Source organism: Bactrocera dorsalis, chromosome 3, assembly GCF_023373825.1.
Source record: "Bactrocera dorsalis isolate Fly_Bdor chromosome 3, ASM2337382v1, whole genome shotgun sequence".
NCBI classification, from domain to species: domain Eukaryota; kingdom Metazoa; phylum Arthropoda; class Insecta; order Diptera; family Tephritidae; genus Bactrocera; species Bactrocera dorsalis.
This window is the reverse complement of record NC_064305.1, coordinates 91326528-91347119: the sequence shown is the minus strand read 5'-3', so window position 1 is coordinate 91347119 and position 20592 is coordinate 91326528. Positions and strand designations below refer to the sequence as shown.

The 20592-nt window shown below is 41.5% G+C and overlaps 1 protein-coding gene across 6 annotated transcripts in view; it reads right to left on the bottom strand.

Moving 5' to 3' along the window:
- Window positions 1-20592, bottom strand: part of LOC105230528 (netrin receptor DCC) — a 142098-nt gene that overhangs the window by 78090 nt on the left and 43416 nt on the right. The window lies entirely within an intron of this gene.

Here is a 20592-nt window from a genome sequence, read left to right as displayed (position 1 = left end):
ATAAAAATAAAAAAGCACCAGCGTTAGCTGAGTTTTGGCCATGTTCAGGTATGTATGTGAAATCCATTCAATACTTCTCTAGAAAAGCGCGTCTTTAAATCTTCGTCGAGTGTATCCAACAGAGGAATACCCTGTAGTATTCTTCGAAAGTTCTCACCCAAAAATTTCCGCGTTTTGTTTCTCGGCCGCAGATTTTTGGTTTTTCTTCGTCAACTTTCAGTTCTGCCGTCACTTTTTTCCCCGATTTTCCCCTTCTGAATTCGCCACTGCTAATGGTGTTAAATCACAACTTCTTGAGAGAAATCCAATATCACAATTTCTTGAAATAATTTCCAATTTCCAAACTTTTCTCGTAGTAATTCGGTTGTTGCCCCAGCAGTGCGACACGCAATCCTGTTTTGCTGGAACCAGGGAAAAATTCACACTTCAAAAGCTCGACCCCAATCTTTCATTAAATTCGAGTTTTTTCCTTAGTACTGCAAACGTCAAACAGTAGATCGTAGGACGGGAATACAAGATTTTATTTACCGTTGTTGGGAGAGACCTTTATTCACCAACTTTTTGAACAGTTTACGAAAGCGTGCGTTGACTTTTTGAGATTTCTGGAATATATTGTTATTGATGAAGTACCATTTTAATAATCAAAAACCATTAAGAGGAAAGAAAGTCTAGCCAGGAGAAATGTTTGGCAAAAATGGTACAATAAACGCTAACAAAACAGCAATTTGACCCAAAAGGCAAACAACCTTTAAGCAAATTTGACACATAAGTTACACATCAGCTCACCGCTGCGCCACAAGCTGTGAACTACGTGCTCGATCGGCCAGCTGGCATCATTTGTACAAAGAGACCCGCAGCTCTGTGGAAACCAACGCATATGTATGAGTGTAATTGAATCTATGCGTCATCTCCGGGGAGTACCAAATTCGTTTACTTACAACCCTGCAACGGTGGAGTGAGCAAAGGCGAGTTCAATATATACACTTATATAAGGAGAATTGAGGGTGAACAAGGGAATATTAGAAATAGAAAAATCGCCGTTTTGGGAATCTCAAAGAATGCGCAAGTGATTTCGAAAGCACCCCCACGAACAATAACACGGTGTGCCATTCAGTGGCAGCGCATCCTTTCGTATTAACAACTAGATACCCGATGGGAGGAAGATCAATAAGTGAGTGTTTACAGCTCTCAGTTGGACGCATAGAAAATCACGAACAAATTCGATGAAAACAAATGCGCCGAGAACACGTGCCGACCGTTTTGGCTGATTTGTTGGGTCATTGTACGCAGAACTGATAGCTCGGTTTGTGGAAATTGTTGTATACATTTGTAGATGTGTTTTCGGATAGGATTACATATTTGCCTATTCGTAAGTATGGTTCTGCTTTGGAAATGCTTGAAACTAAGGAAGGCATATTGTGCTTGAGACCCTAATTTGAGTAGCCATCTAGCTTAAGTGTAATGTTAGAAGGCGTGCCTTGAGCATATTGGTAATTTGAGCCTGGAGTAATTCAATATTTTCGTGTCAATTTTGATTTATTTCGTTTTAGTAGACACAGTTATGTGTTTATCTAGCATGGGTGCGTTTTCCAAAGCCATAGTTTTCAGAAAAGACCATACTGTTTTCTTAATGTTCCCTTAAATGCTACGAAACCGAAAAGATTCCCTCGACAAATGTGTAATACGAGCGATTGGATTACCTCAGAAGTCTTACTTGTCAATTTCATGAGCTCAACTCAGCCCATTTTAAATACTTAAGTGACTGTTTATTATCTTGAAATCTTAATTGTCTCAAATTAAGTTCAATCCAAACTGTCGGCAACACACAAACGCACGCACACGAGGCAAACAACAATTGAACGAAAAGACTAGCCGCAGAAGACATGAAGCTTTAATTAATTTAATTTAAAATGAACTAAATTAAAGCAAAGTTCTGACAAGCCAACATTGTAAACACAATACACAGACGCACACACCCAAAAGAGAGCTCAGTGCTCAACTATGAGAAAACTGAAAATGTTTAAACGACAACAAAAATAAGCAGCACGAAAGAATGGCATAAACTTGAGACGAAATGTACTTGAACCAACTAGACCAACAACAGACAGATGGACGGACGGACGGACGGACAAACTGATAAAAGCACATAGCGGCTTGAAATAGACATTTGCAGCTAGCAATCCACTCGAACGAGATCCGAACACATGTCGAGCCGGCTGAGCACACACTTCATATGATTCGTAGCACTCGTAATAGGCATAAATACAGTTGCCATAGCCAAGGAACCCTAGAACCACTTGTGCTGCGCGATTTCGAAAGCACAAAAGGAAGAAAGAGCGACAGACAAAAGAACACGAAGAAATAAACAAACTAAAGCTGATGAAGATGCAAAAAGAAGCCGCAAATAAGTGGAAGTAGGTAGGTCTGTGAGTGGGTATGTAGCACCGAAATCGAACGGAAGCAACAATTGGAAGCGAGGCTGCCGCTGATTGGAGGCAAATGAGGGCGCAATGACGGGCGGCAGATGTGCGCGTACACACAATCAGATTGATGACGATAATGACGGCATGAAGTGGCGGTATTGATGCGGACGATGATGGCCCTAAATGGCAAGAGAACTGCTTCTACAGAGTCACATCGGCTTAAGTAGCATGATTGCGCCGGCAATCGCTAGATAAAGATAAATACGAGTAACTAGATGTGTCTTCTGCTTGCATTTTTCAAAATTTCCAATTAAACACACTTTTAAGAAGAGGGAAGGAAACGTACTTTTAATGTGTGTTGCACGTTGACACTGAGATATTATTATCTTAAGTGCCAGCGACATTTCGACGTGAGATGCTGACAAATGCTTCCCGTAAATGGTCGATCTAAGATGCTTAAGTGGTTGCAGTTGGTAACATTAAAAGTTTGTTTTTAGAAATTGGCTGGCATCCGTAGATGTTCTATTTTTGAACATCTCGGAGTCAAAAGTTCGTGGTTTCAGTATGCTTCAATTTATCTCATTTCCTCGGTAATTTTGGCTTCTCTCTGGTCTCGGTTCGCAAACATCAATTAATTATTTGAGAAATAATATCTTTTTTTGTTGCTAACAATGTGAACTAAAACAATATAACTACTACTAAGGGTGGTGTCCTCTCCCAGCTTTTGTTTAACTTCTATATCTCGAAACTCCCACAGCCACCAGAGGGACCTTATACGCTGATGAGTGCATGATAATGACGTCGGGCAATGGAATCGATGACATGTGTTCTCCGACCACTCACGCTTCCTCTCTACACGGAACTTAACACTCTACCGCATTAGATTCAGAGCGAACATATTTAGAAACTCAACGAAGGAGTACACACTTGACCTTAGTCGATGGCGTCAAGATTCCGACTGTCAATAGGTGTGACAATCCTTGCTCCTTTACTCATCATACGACCGCGATTATTGCCAAAGTACAGAGCCGCAAGCAAATTCTCAAGTCGCTGGCAACACTTGGAAAAAGGACAAAGAAACGTTATTGATAACATACAATCGGCCGACTGGTCCTTAACTACGCCGCACCAATATGGTCGCCTGGATGCAGTGAAACGCAGACGAGAAAGCTTCAGACCCGTTGGAACACTGCACTCCGGACTACGACAGGATACCAGAATCCCTCTTGATGTCTCCTTTCGAACACCTGCAGAGTGAGGCCCATATGTTCACAGTTTAAGAGCATAATGAACTCCTTTCCAGGTAGTTCCTGCTTGGAGCGGAACCGCCTCCTAGGAACATCAAGAGGTCATTCCTCAACTACATCGACGATATCAGACGTCGATTAGAGTTCGGACTCAACAAATTTGTAACAAGCACTGACCGCCATTCACGTGGAGCCACCAACACCTTCACCGACTCCCTTTTAGTGAATGGCGTACTCGGAGTCAAACCACCATCCATTGCAGACGAAGAGCTTAACCTGACTCCATTTTCAAATGTAGAGAGAATGAAAGATGCTACCACTTCTGACATAGACTGTAGAAGAAGAAAGCTAAAATTTTGAAGAATTAGGCCTGTGCTGAAATACACGAAAAGAAATATATACACAAGTATATGCATATGTAACTCGTATGCATGACATTTAAAAGCTTTTCGGTCCACTAAGGCTCTCCAATGGACTCTTTCCTCAAAATATGCCACTTCCAGTGCGTTCATACATTTATTTTCAGTATTTGACAACAATGAGTGTGACCCCGACTCAGAGAACGCACCTTTCGAAAGATTTATCATCATCAGCAACACCAACAGCAACACCAGCCAGCCAGCGGCTGTGTGGCGGGCACAATGGCAGCATCATCACCATCGACACCAACCATAAATGTGACAACAAAAATAAAACAATGAGATTAACGCAACCATTGACAACCGCACCGGCAACAACAACAACAGCAGCAGCAGCAGTGAGACTGTGGTGCTGATGGGTTCATGCAACGTTTCATGTCTGCAGCAGCTGCGCACACATGACTACAAAAGGCACAACGAAAGATTACTTTAAATATGAATTTCAAGAGTTCGGGGGCCACAAGGGCAGCAATCATTTGAAGATGTCTGCTCGGAGAATGCAAACAAATTGAAGCCACTCTGCACTTTCGACTGCAATGTAGTTCGTCATTCAACAGCGACAAGGCAGCAAGGTCCCTCCCCTCTCCCTCGGCTGTGAGGCGGCTGAGTGTTGTGTGACATTTGGGCATATTGTTCCGGCGAACTGGAGCATTTACAAGCAAGCACATGCTTACATGTTTACAAATATACATACAAGCGTGTGCGTGTGCGTGTTGGAGTAGTGCATCTCCCGTCGGCTTCGCGTGTCTTCCACTGGGTACTTGTGTGTGAAGTAATTAATATTGATCGATCAGAAATTGAATTGTGTCTTCGAAGGCGTTTAAACTAGCTATTAAAATTGTTGTTGTGCATGTTGTTGTTGCTGTCGTTTCTGTTGCACTGCAGTTGCGGACCAGCGCCACATGTGTAATGTGACACAAATGCAATCGAACGGTTTTTATGGTTTGTCTGTCGTGTTTGCTTATTGTCATATTGTCTTCTCCGTGTTGTCGCAGCTCTTCAGCACACACGCACGCACCCACACACACGCTCATGCACGCATGTGAAGATAATGGAATTGGATGTCGAGCATTCTGTGGTTCATCGTGTAATTATTGGTCTCGAGAAGAATTCCTTTTTAATTGCTGCTTTCGTGCTGGTCGCCAGGGCGGGAGAGTGGCGAGTTAAATTTCTCTATTACGTGAGTTCACTTAATTTTCCCACAACTTTACCACCTATGTATACGCCCGATGCGATTGTAACCGAGCAAGCCATGGTCACATTGCCGCAAGGCAGACAGACACCGTACAAGTATACACGAGGAGGAGGCTCAGCGAGTCGCTGTCGGCTCTTCGGTTGGCAGAGCGTAATATGAAGCAGTTAAAGTTGCTGATGGTACGTAAATTGCTTACTTCACTCCAATAACTTGTTTACTTGACACATATACCAAGCCGATGGCAGGGCATGGCAGGTCAGATTGGTGCAGCCACCAATCGGTCTCAATCCCAGTAGTTTCACATTTCGTCATACCTTAACCTCATTGCAATTGCATGAGTTGCTGCTGCCAACGCCGCCGATTAAAAGGTAACTCAATTACTTTCGACTAACTCTGAGGGGTGGCAGGGAGCTTGGAAATGCTAGTATCAATATTATGGGCGTTTAAAAGGTATTTGTGAAATGAATACAGTATAGAGATCAAATTAAGACGTAATGCAGTTAAAAATTGAAGCATGGTTGCCACTATACCAAAAAAAAAAATACAAGTAAACTGAAACTCCGTTGCAATGAAGCTATAATACAAAAAAATATTCGTTTTCTTGAGAAAAAGTTCATTCAAATTGTGGGCTTTCGCAAAAGCAAACATTTCTGACAAACAGTTTTCGTACGATTTTGTTTTCAGTAAGCTACATAAGCACCTATCCATCGTTCCTCGTTTATTTTGCGATTATCTTTTACTCACTGTTAGCGCTTTGGCCGCTTTAATCGAGCTCTTAATTAAATAAGCCGCCCACCCAGCGCGTGACCTCCACTGCTAGTTCGGTTGTCCCAGAAAAGTTCCAGCACGGCACGCTATATTTACGTAATAGCAACTAGGGACTTTTACGGAGCTATCTAGGCGCATTCGTACATTAAGCATGTCAATGGTTCTGATGAGAGAGAAAAAGCTGCGATGAGTTCGAAATCCGTACAGCAAAATCGCTGAGTAAATCGGTGACAACGTTTCTGCAGAGTAAGCCGTCTTCTTACCTTCCCCGGTATTGTACGCATTGGACGTCTCGCACCACTCAAATATTCATCACATGTGATTGCTGAGCTGTAAGGCTTCAATAGTTCGTTTCAACAGTTTTATGACGTGCAATTTCACAGAATATCAAAGTGCGGCGTACGAAAACGGCAACGCTGAGTTTGTCATTTACGAGAGTGGAAAAGTTAACGTGGGGGAGGAGGCGCAAGCGAAAGGGCGAGTAGGTATGAACGAAACCCGGTTCGTGCTGGCCATGTGTTGCTATGTAGACAAGCAAAAGCGACCAGGCCAGGAGACAAGCAAGCTTACAATCATAAAACATTAATTTCAATTGAAAATGACTTAACCTCAAACATGCGTGAAAGTATGCGAATGTGTTAGTGTGTTTGTGGTGTTGAATGTGTTTATGTAATTTGGCCACAACATGCATGCAACACATCCCCTGCACGCAAACACACACGAGAGATTAGTAATCTCCAGTGCAAGCCACATGCTTCCCACATCCATTACAATTCTCCTTCCGCCACTCGTTTTCGACACAACACTGTCCACCCCAAAAGGAAGACACTAAACTGTCTCTGCTGCAGATGAAAATTAATTTGTTCCAGCTCCACTAGAACAAAAGAACAAACAAAAACGAAGAAGCATGGAAACGAGAAACCAGGAACATCAGCATTCACCACGCATCGCCGAAAGAAAGTCGATAAATTTCGGTTCGGCTTCGTGGAGAATTACGACTTACTTAAATGGCGAACAAACAACAGCTGGCGACTAACTGACGCCGCGTCCAAACAAACCAAATGGGCACATGGAATTGTTCCGATGGTTTTCCGGGGTCGAAATTAACCAAGATGTGCTATGGAGTTTGGAAATAGTTAATTGGTGAAAGCGGAGATGGGGCAGTAAACGTCACACCAGTAATTTTCTCCGCTTTACGTAATGTGTGAATTTAGTAGGTGGAGAAGTTTTCGCAGAAAAGTGACCAACTGTAGCGAATTCCCTTTGAAAGCTTCGCCAAATCAGTTAAACATAGACATTGAGCCACGGCATGAGAGGAAATTAAAGAACAATATAAATGAGAAATGTATTTAATTTAGCATCACAAAAGAAATAGAAGCCATCACAGGAAAGAGAAAACTATAGGTCTCATCCGGGTTATAAAGTATATAGCCTTGAAGAGCAGAGGGTCTTACGATAGTTGAACGTCTTTTAAAGCAGTTAGTTTTACGGATTAATCCATTAGTTAGTGATTGCATGATCAAACAGACTAAATCACAGGATTATTTGGTTAGTGATCACATGAGTATTCAAGCTAATACAATATTCCGACCGACACTTATCACAAGATTTAGACAATTGAGTGTATTATTTCACTAATCTGTTTGATTTGAATCTTTATGTCTAAATATGACAGAAAATGGTGTCAAAAAACGGAGGGCGATATGAAGTAAGACTGCCGAAGCCGTTCTAATAGAGTTGTGGCGAGAAAAAATGCCACAGCTTCGATCGGCTAGCAGAAACAGCTGTTTTATACACCTCCAAAGATAGTGAGGATAGTCTACATCAGTGAATAGGTTGAAAGTAATTTAATCACTTCAAATTTTTGATGGGAACATGGTATAAATTTATATGATCAATTAGGTTATGATAACATGATCGGTTAAGTAGCGATCAATAAGGTTAACAATTCTATAAAAACTTTCAAAATAGGATCTGCGTCAAAGCAGCATTGCCAGCATGATTTTCAAGCATTTAAAGCGTCACGGAAGGCATTCACCGGAATAGCCTTGAGAACCGAGGTGCATGCTGCTTAGATCCCCTCTGTCGTCTCAAAATACTTGCCTGTCATCAACGTTTTCAAGCAACGAAACAAAAAAAGTCCGGGGGCCCCACCTGGGCTATAGGGCGGCTGCGGAAGCGTTGGGATGCCGACCGTGGTTAGGCAACTGTTCACAAGAAAGGTCGAGGTGCAACTTCCAATTGGCTTCCAATGTCTTGTCGGATCCGATTGACCCTTCGTTTGAGTCTCTTGATGACTTCCACGTAAAACTTGGCGTTTATGGTTTGTTCAGGAGGAACAAATTCATAGCGGGCGATGCTTTTGGTATCAAAAAAGACTTAGGATTTGCTCATTCTTCCCTTTTTCGGGTGACGAGATGCCGGCGTGTGCCACTCGGAAGATTGCCTCTTTGTCTCGGGATCATACTCAAAGAACCATTACTCCTCACCTGCTCCGAAGTACTGCCGCGGCGAAAGAAAATTAGTTCTATTACTTTCCAAACAGACCCTGTATGTAGACATATTTTGGAAAAAAGCAATTCTGCAGCTTCAATTAAAATTCTTCATATCTTTTCTCCCACGTTTCTGAGAATTGATTCACTCATTGAACTGAACTCCATCACTCAGCACTTCCTCATTGGAATGTCAAGGAACAAGTCGAGCATGAAGCATAAATAGACAGTGTACAGTAGGCATGTGCAGCAGCAACATGCAACGGCAACATATGTTGCACAATGGTTACGCCCATTTTACGCGGCATCAACCAATTTCGAATGAAGTCCAACATTTTTTGATGAAAATTCCGCAATTCTAGCGAAGCGTTGACTGCGCAGTATTCCCACACTTGGGTGCTACTGGAATTATAACGGTTTCATTCTCATAGCACTCGAAGATTTCAAATCGTATGCACTGCTTGGCAGGAAAATTCGAAGGCATATTAAAGCAGCAAATATGAGCAAAACAAATTTAATAGAAAAACTGTTCAATTTTCAATTAATTAAAAGTTTAAACGAACAACAAGTGTGCAACTGCCACAAATATGAGCGTCAAAATGCGGAGGAGAACCGGAGAATGCCAACAAAGCTGCTGGCGCACACTTGGCTATTAACGCAGACACTCATATCCACCAGACATGTGTGAGCTTGTACAACTTGTTGCGGTTGTCAGCTGCCGCTTCATGTATCTGTTGTTGTTTTTGTTGCTATTAGAGCTGCCAAAAAGCGCAGAAATTCGCGGTGGCCGTGCGAACTTTTATAGGCATTACACCACACACTCAGCCACACATTGAGTCGCAGTCAAGGTGTATGTGTGTGGTTGCACTGAAATTGCAAGTGCCATTGTTGCACAAGTGGCACACACGGAATATTGATAGCTGCGCGCCTCGCCGCACTGACCGCAGTGCAATTCGGCAAATTCACTTTGCAAACAACTCGAATTAAGTTGCAGTCGCGCGCAGGTCGCCACCAAGAGCTGCCTATTAAACGTTATACAACGCGACCACAGCCAAAGAGTCCACTCTGGCATGCGGCGGCATGTGGCATGCCGCAATATTCCACTTTTGCACATCCCACGCAAGCGCTCAGCGGCGCACATTTCGGTAGTCTCGTCGCGGTCTCGGCAGCTGTCAGCGCGGCGCATTGGTCTGCTGCCTGCGAACCGCTCTGCGCCGCTCAACAATGCGGCTGCAACATGTAGCCGCACAACGAGACTTACTTACACAACTTTGGTGGCGCCTAAAGTGCTTTTAATCAAGTCCGCATAGAAAATCGCAACCAGATTCGCTTCACCGAACGCTGACTTGACAATTTACATTTGATTTCATTGCATTAACAGACACTAATACAGACATTTAGACAAACAAAGACACAAAAACACACAAGTGACTTGTTGATTATTTCGCATTCGTGCGACTTGTCGACGAATATGTCGCAAATGAGCAGCCAGAATGGCCGAAAAGGAGACCGACGTGCAGGTGAACGGCGGAGACACGAAGGGGCAATCGGTTGCACGAACTGTCGGGGCACATTAGCGCCGTCAGCTGAGTGTATTAATAAATTGCACTCAAATTTTATTTAAATTGTATTTCGGCAACAAGTTGCAACGAGCAAAAAATCGCAAATAAGTTAATAGCTTTGCAAGTGAATTCTTACAGAGCTATTAAAATAATGGGAATCTACAATGGAAATACGACTTTTTTGGTTATTAAATTGAGCAGAGAACCAGCACAAAGATTCCGAGTTGGTACAAGGGTCCTCAAACTAGGTTCAATTGGTCCAATTGTTCAATTGGTGTCGTCGATAGTGAATGCGGGGGAATAAAGCTATAAGAAAGCCTTCAAGAAGGAGGAGGATGGAGGCGTGTGAAGTAGTTGACGCAAGTGAGGAAAATTCTCTGAACGCCATTCACTTGGGAGGCATATGGCTCAATCAGCTCACGACTTCTGGTCTTAGACCAAGTAGCCTCTGGCTAACCTAAAAACATCTGTTTGAAGCCGAAACAAAAATTGTGTGCTGGGTTTGAGACTCGCCACGTAAAAAAACATTACCAATGAAAAGAAGAAAACAACCTCGCGTGAGAGACCCCATCTTTTGATCTACTTCGGACTGAGTAGGCATTTGAGAAGTAAAGTCCTCTCTCGACGAACAAAGACAAAACTCTATAAGTCACTCATTACTTCCGTCCTGCTGTATGGTGCAGAGGCATGGACGATGACAACATCTGATGAGTCGCCGTTACGAGTTTTTAAGAAAAAGATTCGATGGAACGATGAGCTGTACCAGATATACGACGACATTGACATAGCGAATTAAGAAACAGCGGCTACGCTGGTTAAATCATGTCGTCCGTATGGATGAAAACACTCCAGCTCTGAACTCCGTAAGCGGTTTCTATGCCATTAAAGAAGAAGAAGAAGTCTTCAAGAAGACGTGGAAAACAGCTTTTATTAATAAAGGTAAGCCGTTAGAACTTCGCATAAAAAGTTGTCAGCAAGTAGCTGGCGGCTTCAAAATTATAGGGCCCTGCACTTGAACACCACATTACTGTTACCATGCGCCACCGATATGTTTGGAGACACTTTTTTCTCACACCTTTTTCCAACCTTTGTGCCCAGCGAATGCAGTAATCATTCAGACGGTGCGCTTTCCCCTTTGTACATTTCCCTTTCGATAGCTCACAAATAAATAAAATAAGCCATTACAATTTTGTGTCACGTTCCGAAGTATTTACTCAGCTATGAGCCATTTAAAGCACGAACACAAAAATACTCACATAAACAACAGATTAAGAGTGAGCTTTGGGTTACCAGATGTTATCGCAAATGTGTAATAAAAAGAAAACAAATAAAAGTTAAATTGATTTCGATTTCGACGACGTAAGCGGCACTCGCTGCCTCGAAGTCCGCTGACGGGTGGGAAACTCAGCAATTGCATGTGCGTATGTATGTGTGGGTGTGTGTGTGTGGTTCATAAACACATTCGTGCACTCATAAATCTAGCGCGGGAACGGGCTTTAGGTCGAAAATTGTGGCCTCTACTAGGAGCAGCTGGTAATTATGAGCATTCAATGGAAACAAATGTAGGCGACCTACCGTTATCAGCAGTTTTTCGAACGGTATCAGTGGAGCATGGAAATAAAGCTTTCAAAAAGTATTATATTCCTGGTTGACAGGAGAGAAAAAAGCAAAAAATATTTGTCAAATATGCCCGTGATATTGAAGAGTGCTAGAAAACGTAAATAGTTCAGAATCGATACTAAATATATAAAATTGTGTATACACACATACATATGTACGAGGTGTGATAATTTGAATTGTTCTTGTAAAAAAATATTTATTAATTTTTTTACGCTTTAGCGTATTTGGCTATATTGGATAGTCGAAAAAGTTTTTTTGTATTTCTAACCAAACGTCCACTTATTTATTTGTATATATGTAAAGAACTTTAATAAACCTATTAAGTACCATTTTTGTCGACCACCTTTTGCCATGTTTTTGCTAGAGGCATTATTTCATCAGTGTAAAACTTTTCTGGTTTCTCGGTGAAAAATTGCGACTAGTAATTTTCACAGGCTTCTTTTGAAGCCAGCTTTACTTCATTAAGGGAGTTCTGTATTGCCCGAAATGGTAGTCCGATGGTGCAAGGTCAGGGCTATATGGTGGTTGCATCAAAACTTCCCAGCCAAGCTCTCCCAATTTTTGTCGAGTCATCAAAGATGTGTGTGGTTTAGCGTTGTCCTGATGGAAGACGAAGCTCTTTCTGTTGATCAGTTTTGGGCATTTTTTTCGATTGCTTGCTTTAATCTCGTCAGCTGTTGGCAGCAAAATGTAGAATAAATCGTACGACCAGGGTGGAGCAGCTCTTAGTAGATGATTCCTTTCCAATCTTACCAAACACTCAGCGTAACCTTTCGAGGCGTTCAACTTCCCCGAAATTAATTTTTATTTTTTTTTTTATTTTAGTTAAATTAAGCCTAAAATTTCAATCTCTCATAGCACTGGAGATATACGAATGCAACGATATCTATTAAAAAAATACGAAAAGACTTTTTCGACTACCAATATTTGAAATGTTATTGAATCAAAGAAGTTATAAATAAGCATTTGGGACTCAGAGAGAGAACCAATTTTCGTGAATGCACCGGCTTTGAAGATCGTTGGATTATATCATAAACTCGAAAAACGCCTAAATAATTTCAAAAATTTATTCAGTTATATATTTATTTCAAAGGGACCTGAAATCGAAACTTTTTTAGATGTGAATTTCGCATTGCGTCGGTTTACCAACTTTAAGAATAATTAGCGGAAAAAAGCGATAGAAACTCAAAACGAAAGTAACAGCGCTAATTAAAATAATATACATACATATATTCATATATATGTATGTAAAAATATGTCTACTAATGGTCGTTGGATGGAGCTCGAAGTCCAACTACCAAAAACTGACAGCAGGAATGTTCATTAGCGAATTTTCGGCATTGTCTGCCACGGCGGCGCGGGGTGTGGGTGCCTTGCTGAGACTAATAATCATAACCACGCCACCAACAGAGCTGCCATTAAGTGCAAAAAAATAACAGATAACTGCGCCAAATTTACAAGCAAACACAGCGCTAAACAGTTACTCCCACCAGAGTTGCCATAGCACCTCGATGGTGGCGGTCGCATAAGCCAACAAGCCGCACGCTACAAAAGAACCATTAAAATTATAACGGTGAGCGTAGTTGTTGCCACAATGATAATTACCATTTATTCTGCTACTAAGACGGGGCTTGTTTGTTGTAAGCGTAATTGTTGTTGCAAGTGTAAGTGTTGTTTTTAGGTTGGTTTTGTTGTCATAGCGTTAATATAATTGGCAAAAGTTTTTCACTTCCTTCACGCGCCTTGCCACATTTCCGTATTTTTTTCCATCTGTAATTTCGCTTTTCTCGCTTTTTGTTCCCAAGTGCCATTATAACTTTTACTTGCTCACTCTCTTCGGTCTCGTTTACATTTTTACGGCCATCTCTATTTCCACTTCACTTTCATTATTTTAGTCATGTGATGTTTTTAGGTAATTGTTGCTTTTACTGTTGTTTTCAAAATTCTGCTCCCTTTTACTGTTTGGGTTTGTTTTGTTTATATGAGTTTGTGGTTAAATTTGCGTTGGAATTACTTGTAATCGTCAGACTGCAATTTTGGTATTCGTGGGTGTAGTTGTGGACCTGAAGAGTTAGACACTCCGCTTTTGTTTGTGTGATGACTTTTAATGCTCTTTAAGGTTTATAAATTGAAATAAATTTTCGTGGAATTTTCGAATTTACAGTACAGACGACGGAGAGATTCTCTAGTTGTAACGTCTATTATCATTATCATTGATTCCTCATCATCATCATCATCATCAATACAAGTTAAAATTCATTGCCCGAATTTAGCTCCGACTTGGTTTCGGTTATGCAAACCCGAGTGCTTTCGAAACGTTGCTTCACTTATCTTTGAAAATATAACTTCGGCCTTTCCTAGCAAAATACGAATTATCTGTACACTCTTGACCTTCGAGAAACTCAAGCTCGAATATTTCAGAACATAAAAATGCTCAAATTTTATATACATATGTATAACTGCTTCATGAGGTTCAAGTTGATAAAAAAAAATTAATAGCGTAACATTATTAAACCTTAAGAGGTCGTGGTCCTCTCTTGACGAACAAAAACCAAACTCTATAAGTCACTCATTATTTCCATCCTGCTTTATGGTGCAGAGGCATAAACGATGCCATCTGATGATTCGACATTACGAGTTTTCGAGAGAAAGATTCTGCGAAAGAAATAAGAGAACAGCGGCTGCGCTGGCGAGGTCATATCGTCCGAATGGACGAAAACACTTCAGCTCTGAAAGTATTCGACGCAGTATCCCGCCGGGGTAAGCAAGGAAAGAGGAAGATCTCCACTCCGTTGGAAAGTCCAGGTAGAGAAGAACCTGGCTTCGCTTGTAATCTCCAATTCTCCAAAAAAAACGACTGGCGCTCTGTTAACTCGAATAATCGCGTAAGCAGTGTCTACGTCAGCAAAAAAGAAGAAGAGGTCGAACATTTTATTTCGAAATAAGCCAGCACTTATACAAACAACAACAATAATCGATAAGAGCGTAAAGCCTACAGAACCCTCAATTTCGGGCAGGCGTCATGCCAAAAAGCCGTCGCGTATTAAATATGAATGTTTTATCTTGCTGTAAAATGATTTTTAACTAAGCCGCCACACGAAAAGCTCACAAAGTAAACAAGTCGGTATGCAAATCAGAGAGCTTTATAAAACAAATGCACGCGCAAAGGATTTACTTGACGTTTTCTAAACAAAATGTTATGCAAATTATGGCTGAACACACAAGCACACACGTCAACACATAAATACACATATGAATATGAATATGAGAAGCAGAGTTTACATATGCTTTCACGCTCCGGCCAATGCTCGGCGATAAAAACAAAGTGTCATAACGCACAGAGCATTAAACCGCCGAAAAATCCATAAAAAATGCAGATGCAGCATCCCAAAGTTACGGTTAGTGCGTGGCGATGCGCAGCCGTTGAGCTAATAAAGATCATAAAATGCAGCCTTTGTTGTTGGTGTGCTCCAGCGTTTCCAGGAATTTGATGGGACGCTTCAAAATCGCAAGACTATGTGCTGAAAGTTATGACCAAAATATGCGAAAATTTCGTTACGAAAGACAATCTGATGAGGCACACATAACAGACCCAAACCTCAGTGTGTGTGTGTATGCGTGTGTGGATGCATGACAGCAGCGAAGCGCCGCTACTTTGTAGTTCTTAATGCACTGCATTCACATACATATGTGGGTGTGTGTGCGTGTTCGCCCATAAATGCAAATGAACTTTGGCGCTTGTCAACTGCGTTCTTTGGCGGTGCCAATTTACCGGAACTTCGGCGACAATGACCGCGAACCCGCGCACCGCACTCGCTTTCAGAGTGCACCTTTCCCCCCTTCTCACGCCACACTGCAGGCGTCACTTTCACGGTTCTTCTTCTTCACAAATTCACAAATTTGGCCAATTATTTATGCCGCTGACACTCACCTGAAACGAGAGAAGAATAAGAAAACAAAATTAATTTCCTGGTATGAGTCAATTGGCTCTTTGGGTCGGGAGGACGACCTGAATTAAATTGCTATTGGGTATAAAAGCATAAAAGTGTCCCAGAAAGTCAACTTTGCGCATAAATCGTAAGCGCAACTCGCAATTTGTTCTTTAATAACGTTATGCGGTGCGAAAACTTTCTGAATGACTCAAACGACTTAAATTTGTCATAACTCTGTGTGTGTGTATGAGTAACGTTCTGTAAAAATTCCGACCTCATAAGTATTAAGCAAATATGATAGTGCAGCTTTTGTCCTCCCCTTAAGGAGCCCGCTGTCACGACGCACGCCAACTGCCACATGCCACAAGCTCATCTAGCAATCATTTATCACTTGAACATTGTTGTTGGTCATTCCTACACATTCACTTAACTTTAATTAAATCTTTGCCCTAGTTACGGCAGTGTTTCCTAGAAGGTGTCCCCTTGTTGCACCAAACTCACACGCAATTCATGTTTTTATTCCAAGATATAGAGCTCTAAGGCATGTCAAGACCCTCACTTAAATAGAAAAATTATGAGAACGTTCTATAGAAGACATCTTTGACATCCTTTTGGAAAGCACTAAAAACTATTTGTGAGAAAGGTCAACCCTTGGCACATTCTTCCAAAAGGATCATAGGACGGTAAGAGGTTTTTTGGGGTCTTTTGAAACACGACGCGTTCTTAATTTGATCAGACTCTTGTCTGAAGTGTTTATTGAAAATACACTTTAAACTCAGTGAGGACCATGCGACCGCGTCGTCATACTATAACATCGTTGAAATTAAGGAAAGGATACTAGTCGGGCTAATATAAGTTTTTTCAATAGATACGTTACGATAGTAGACTGATAGAGGCAGCAAACGCCGCCATACTTTTCCCCCGCTCTTTTGACATTTACCTTCACTAAGGTTTGCCATTTCATCATGGAAAGATATAAGTTCCAACAAGGAGTCGAAATTATGAAAATTTACTATATAAATTCTGAATCGGTGGCCTCAACTTTAAGAGTGCTACGTCCAATTTATGGTCGTCTTAATTGTTCTGTCAGATCCACAATTCAGCGTTTTGTGTAAAAATTTTAATCACCAGGCACCGTACAAAATGTTCCCGTGCTTGTGAGACAAAGAAGTACCCGTAGTGTCTGACAAAACTGAAGAGAATAAAACATATTTCGAAGGCAATAATTAAAACCGAAAGCCTAGAGCTCTCTCAACATAAAGTGTCCTCTTTTCATCTTCCACATTGGAATTAAAATCCACGCAACTAGATAGTACTGTACACACAGCTGAAAAACTGTAGCCTACACCTACATATTTTTAAAACGAAAATCAAAATTTATTATTTAAAAACGTTCAAAAAAAAAATGGAGTTAAAAGCGAATGCATAAATCAAACTCCAAATAATCGGGTTTGTCCCCTCAACACAGAATTCTCTACAAAATGGGTACAAGTATTAGCTAGAACGGCACAAAGCGGTAGCCGCATAGACAGCAGGTTGGAGCGAAGCTGAAAAGCCTAAAAAGCTGAAAATTTCAATGAAACACGAAGCTGCTGGTGCTGAGCCTGGCGTGGCATAGACACAAAGTGGCACATCAAAAACACTTAAATCATCTCGAGTTTGACTCGGATTAATATTTATGGCGAAAAGCCGGCAAACAGCCAACAACCAATAAATAAATCGAAAAATGAAACTGGTAAAGTAAATAAAGCACGGTCCACATACATATATGTATGTATATGTAAGTATATCTATGTATGGAAGCAGCATGTTGCAAGGGGTGGAAATGCAGGTGGGGGCTGCATGACACTAAGCGAACCCGAAGATAACGCCCCACAAATGTAACTAATTCATAATTTATACTTAACAAACACACTCACACCAACAAACCTGAGCAAACAGTGGCGCGCACAAAAAATGCATAGCGGCCGATGCTTCAATAGTTATTGTTGTAATTGGGCAGAGGCAGGCGACGACAGTGGAAATAACGGCAGTGAAGTGCTGCAAAGTGGAAGGTAGCAGGAAGAGAAGTAGGGGAGTTGCTGCAGTGCCACTGTGTCTCCACTGAATGGTTGAGAAGTATAGTAAATGCTCTCTACAGTTCACAGCTTCTTATTGTGCATTTTGATTTTATTCCGTTTGATTGCCGCCATAGAAAAGTGTTTGCCGGGCGTTGGCAGCAGTAACGCGCCGGCAGACAATAAAGAAAGTGAAGAAAAGTGTATAATTTTCAATAAGACGCGCACAAAGCAAAGCGTCTCCAATGCCAAAGAACGGAGTGCGAGAGCGACAAATTGAATGCAAACAATTGGAGAATATAAAATGAATTGCTGGGGATTAAGCGTTCCGAAAATGCGACTGATTTACATTTGCCGCTGAATGGATCTTGATTGTAGCGTACTTGGCTGACAAAGGTCTCAAAATTAATGAAAACTCGAGTGCACATTCTAATGAATATCATAAAATTTCAACTCTTAAAAAAATCTGTACACCTTTTGTTTGGAAATAGATTTCATTCTGAGATGTTTTTTTAACGAGCTAAGGCGAAATGAGCACGAACTGGTTTCTCAAATTCACAGATTGTCCTGTGAAAAAATTTCATGATAACGGAAAAGACTTCACATTATCACTAAGGTACGTCATTAAAGATTTTACCTCTACGCAGGCAATAGGAACCAAAACCATGTAGTCGAAAAAGTCTTTTCGTATTTTGTCAATAGATGTCGTTGCAGTCGTATATCTTCACATTCTTCATCAAACGGGTTTGAACAATTTAAAAAAGACTGGCTAAAAGAAGCTCGATGTTTGGTACCACATGAACTGTCTGTGAAAAATTTAATGGACTCAATTAATATCTTCCATTTTTTGCTGAAACGAAAAGAAGTATGAGAAGTGGATCAAATACGACAATAATGTGCGAAAAAGATCATGGTCAAAGCGTGATGAAACTCAACAAATACTCCCAAAACCAGGGTTAACGCCTCGAAAGATTATGCTGGGTGTTTGGTGAGTTCGGAAAGGAGTCCTCCATTAAGAGCTACAAGCTGGAGGGTCGAATTGATTCGACATTTTACTGTCAACAACTGATGAGATTAAAGCAAGCAATTGAAAAGAACGGCGAGAACTGATCAACAGAAAGAGCGAGTACTTGGGTGCTTAAATGAAAGCGTACGGACATGACGCCTGCACTGTCTGGCGTCATCGCCCAAAATCAAACAAAAACGCAGACATTGAAATCAACTATATACTATTCTTACACATGTGAGTAAAAATATAAAACATAAATTGAGGACAGAGAAAAAATCTCTTGCCGCAAACTCTGTGTGTGGCGCGCATGATGGCGTTGCTGCGATGCAATATTATTATCCCCTTAAAACTGTGAAACTCAACGGAGCAATGAGGCATTACACGAAATCGCGTCGCCCATTTAATGTATTTCATGAATTTTCAATACGCGCGAAATATGCCAATGCACGTCGTTTTCGGCTTGTCAGTTGGCAAATGCTGCGTGTGTGTGTTGAAAACAATATCAGCAACAGTGCCAACAACAACAACGGACAATTACACATCATAAACAATAAATTATTTTGCACTTTTCCGTTTTCGAGCGTTAGCGCGAGTTGGCATCGTGCGCTTTCGGCGCATCTGCCTTACGCCGACTGTGGCAAGACTCAACCATGCATGCCACATTGCGGCTACATCAGCAACAATTCTCGATTTTATTTATTCCTTCGGCAAATTGGCAAATGAAATTGAGTGCCCGCCGCTCAACCCGCCAAGCAGTCGGCCAAGAAGAGGCAAACCTCCAACAACAAACACACATTTCCGCATGTCTACGAGGGTGTTGCAATAAATACCGAGGCAGTTATAATGAAGTAAGAATCCAAAGGGGCGAAATCATTGTGAGCCTGTAAGTAATCCTAATTACTAGATTTCAGCTCAATAAGACTTCTTTGGGGCTAAAACAACTCAGCCCTTTCGCAACCTCAAAACCAAGTAACTCCGGACCTCGACGTCGAGCGGTACGGTTTAAATCGTAATATCTTCTTTCATACTCCAACTTAACCTAGAAATCATGAAATATTACTCGATAATCTGAAGTAATTTTCATTGAGAACGGATTGGGAGCACTCATAAGAGCTTCAGAGACTACGAAGGAGAAACCTATTTCAAAATCTTACTTCTCCTGCTTAACTAAAGTAGATTAGACAAAAAAAGAATAGATAAACCCATAATAACCAATAAGAGAATGCGTACACTAATCCTTTCCGAGCTGCCACATTTATCCAAGCGCACTCGTCGCATCCGCCAGAACGAACGAAGCGAACGTACATGTGTGCTTTCAACTGCAGCAGAAAAATCACGCCGCACCGTTCTGTCGCCTGCGGCCCCGCCGCTCTGTCGCACTGATTGTGAATTATCGTGGCGCTTTGTCTTCGGCGCTCAGGCTACAAGGAGAAATGCTGTCGCAACGTCGTTACAAGCATGTTGCAAGTTGTCGTAGTGCACGTTCGCCGCCTGCCGCTTGCCACGCTGCTGACAATGCGGAATGTGTGTTACATTTTAATTAACTGCTGTAATAATTCTTCCAATAAAAGAATAAACGCAACAACAGCAAAGAGGTGAAATCATTAGCAAGCAGCAATAATGTAAAGTGCACTTAAAAAATTAGTTGCTGGCTGCGAAAGCCTGTAAGTAGGCAGCGAGGAATGCACGGCAACGAGAGAGTTGGCATAAACTGAAAAGCTGGTAAATTTATTAAAGCTAGAAAATAGTTGCACACACTACGGCTACTGAGCTGGCAGAGCTGCGGAGCTCTGTGGCTGAAAATGGAGCAAAAATAGTTTAAACGCCTGAAGGTAGGCCTCATGGATTACAAATGCCGCAAGCTCAAA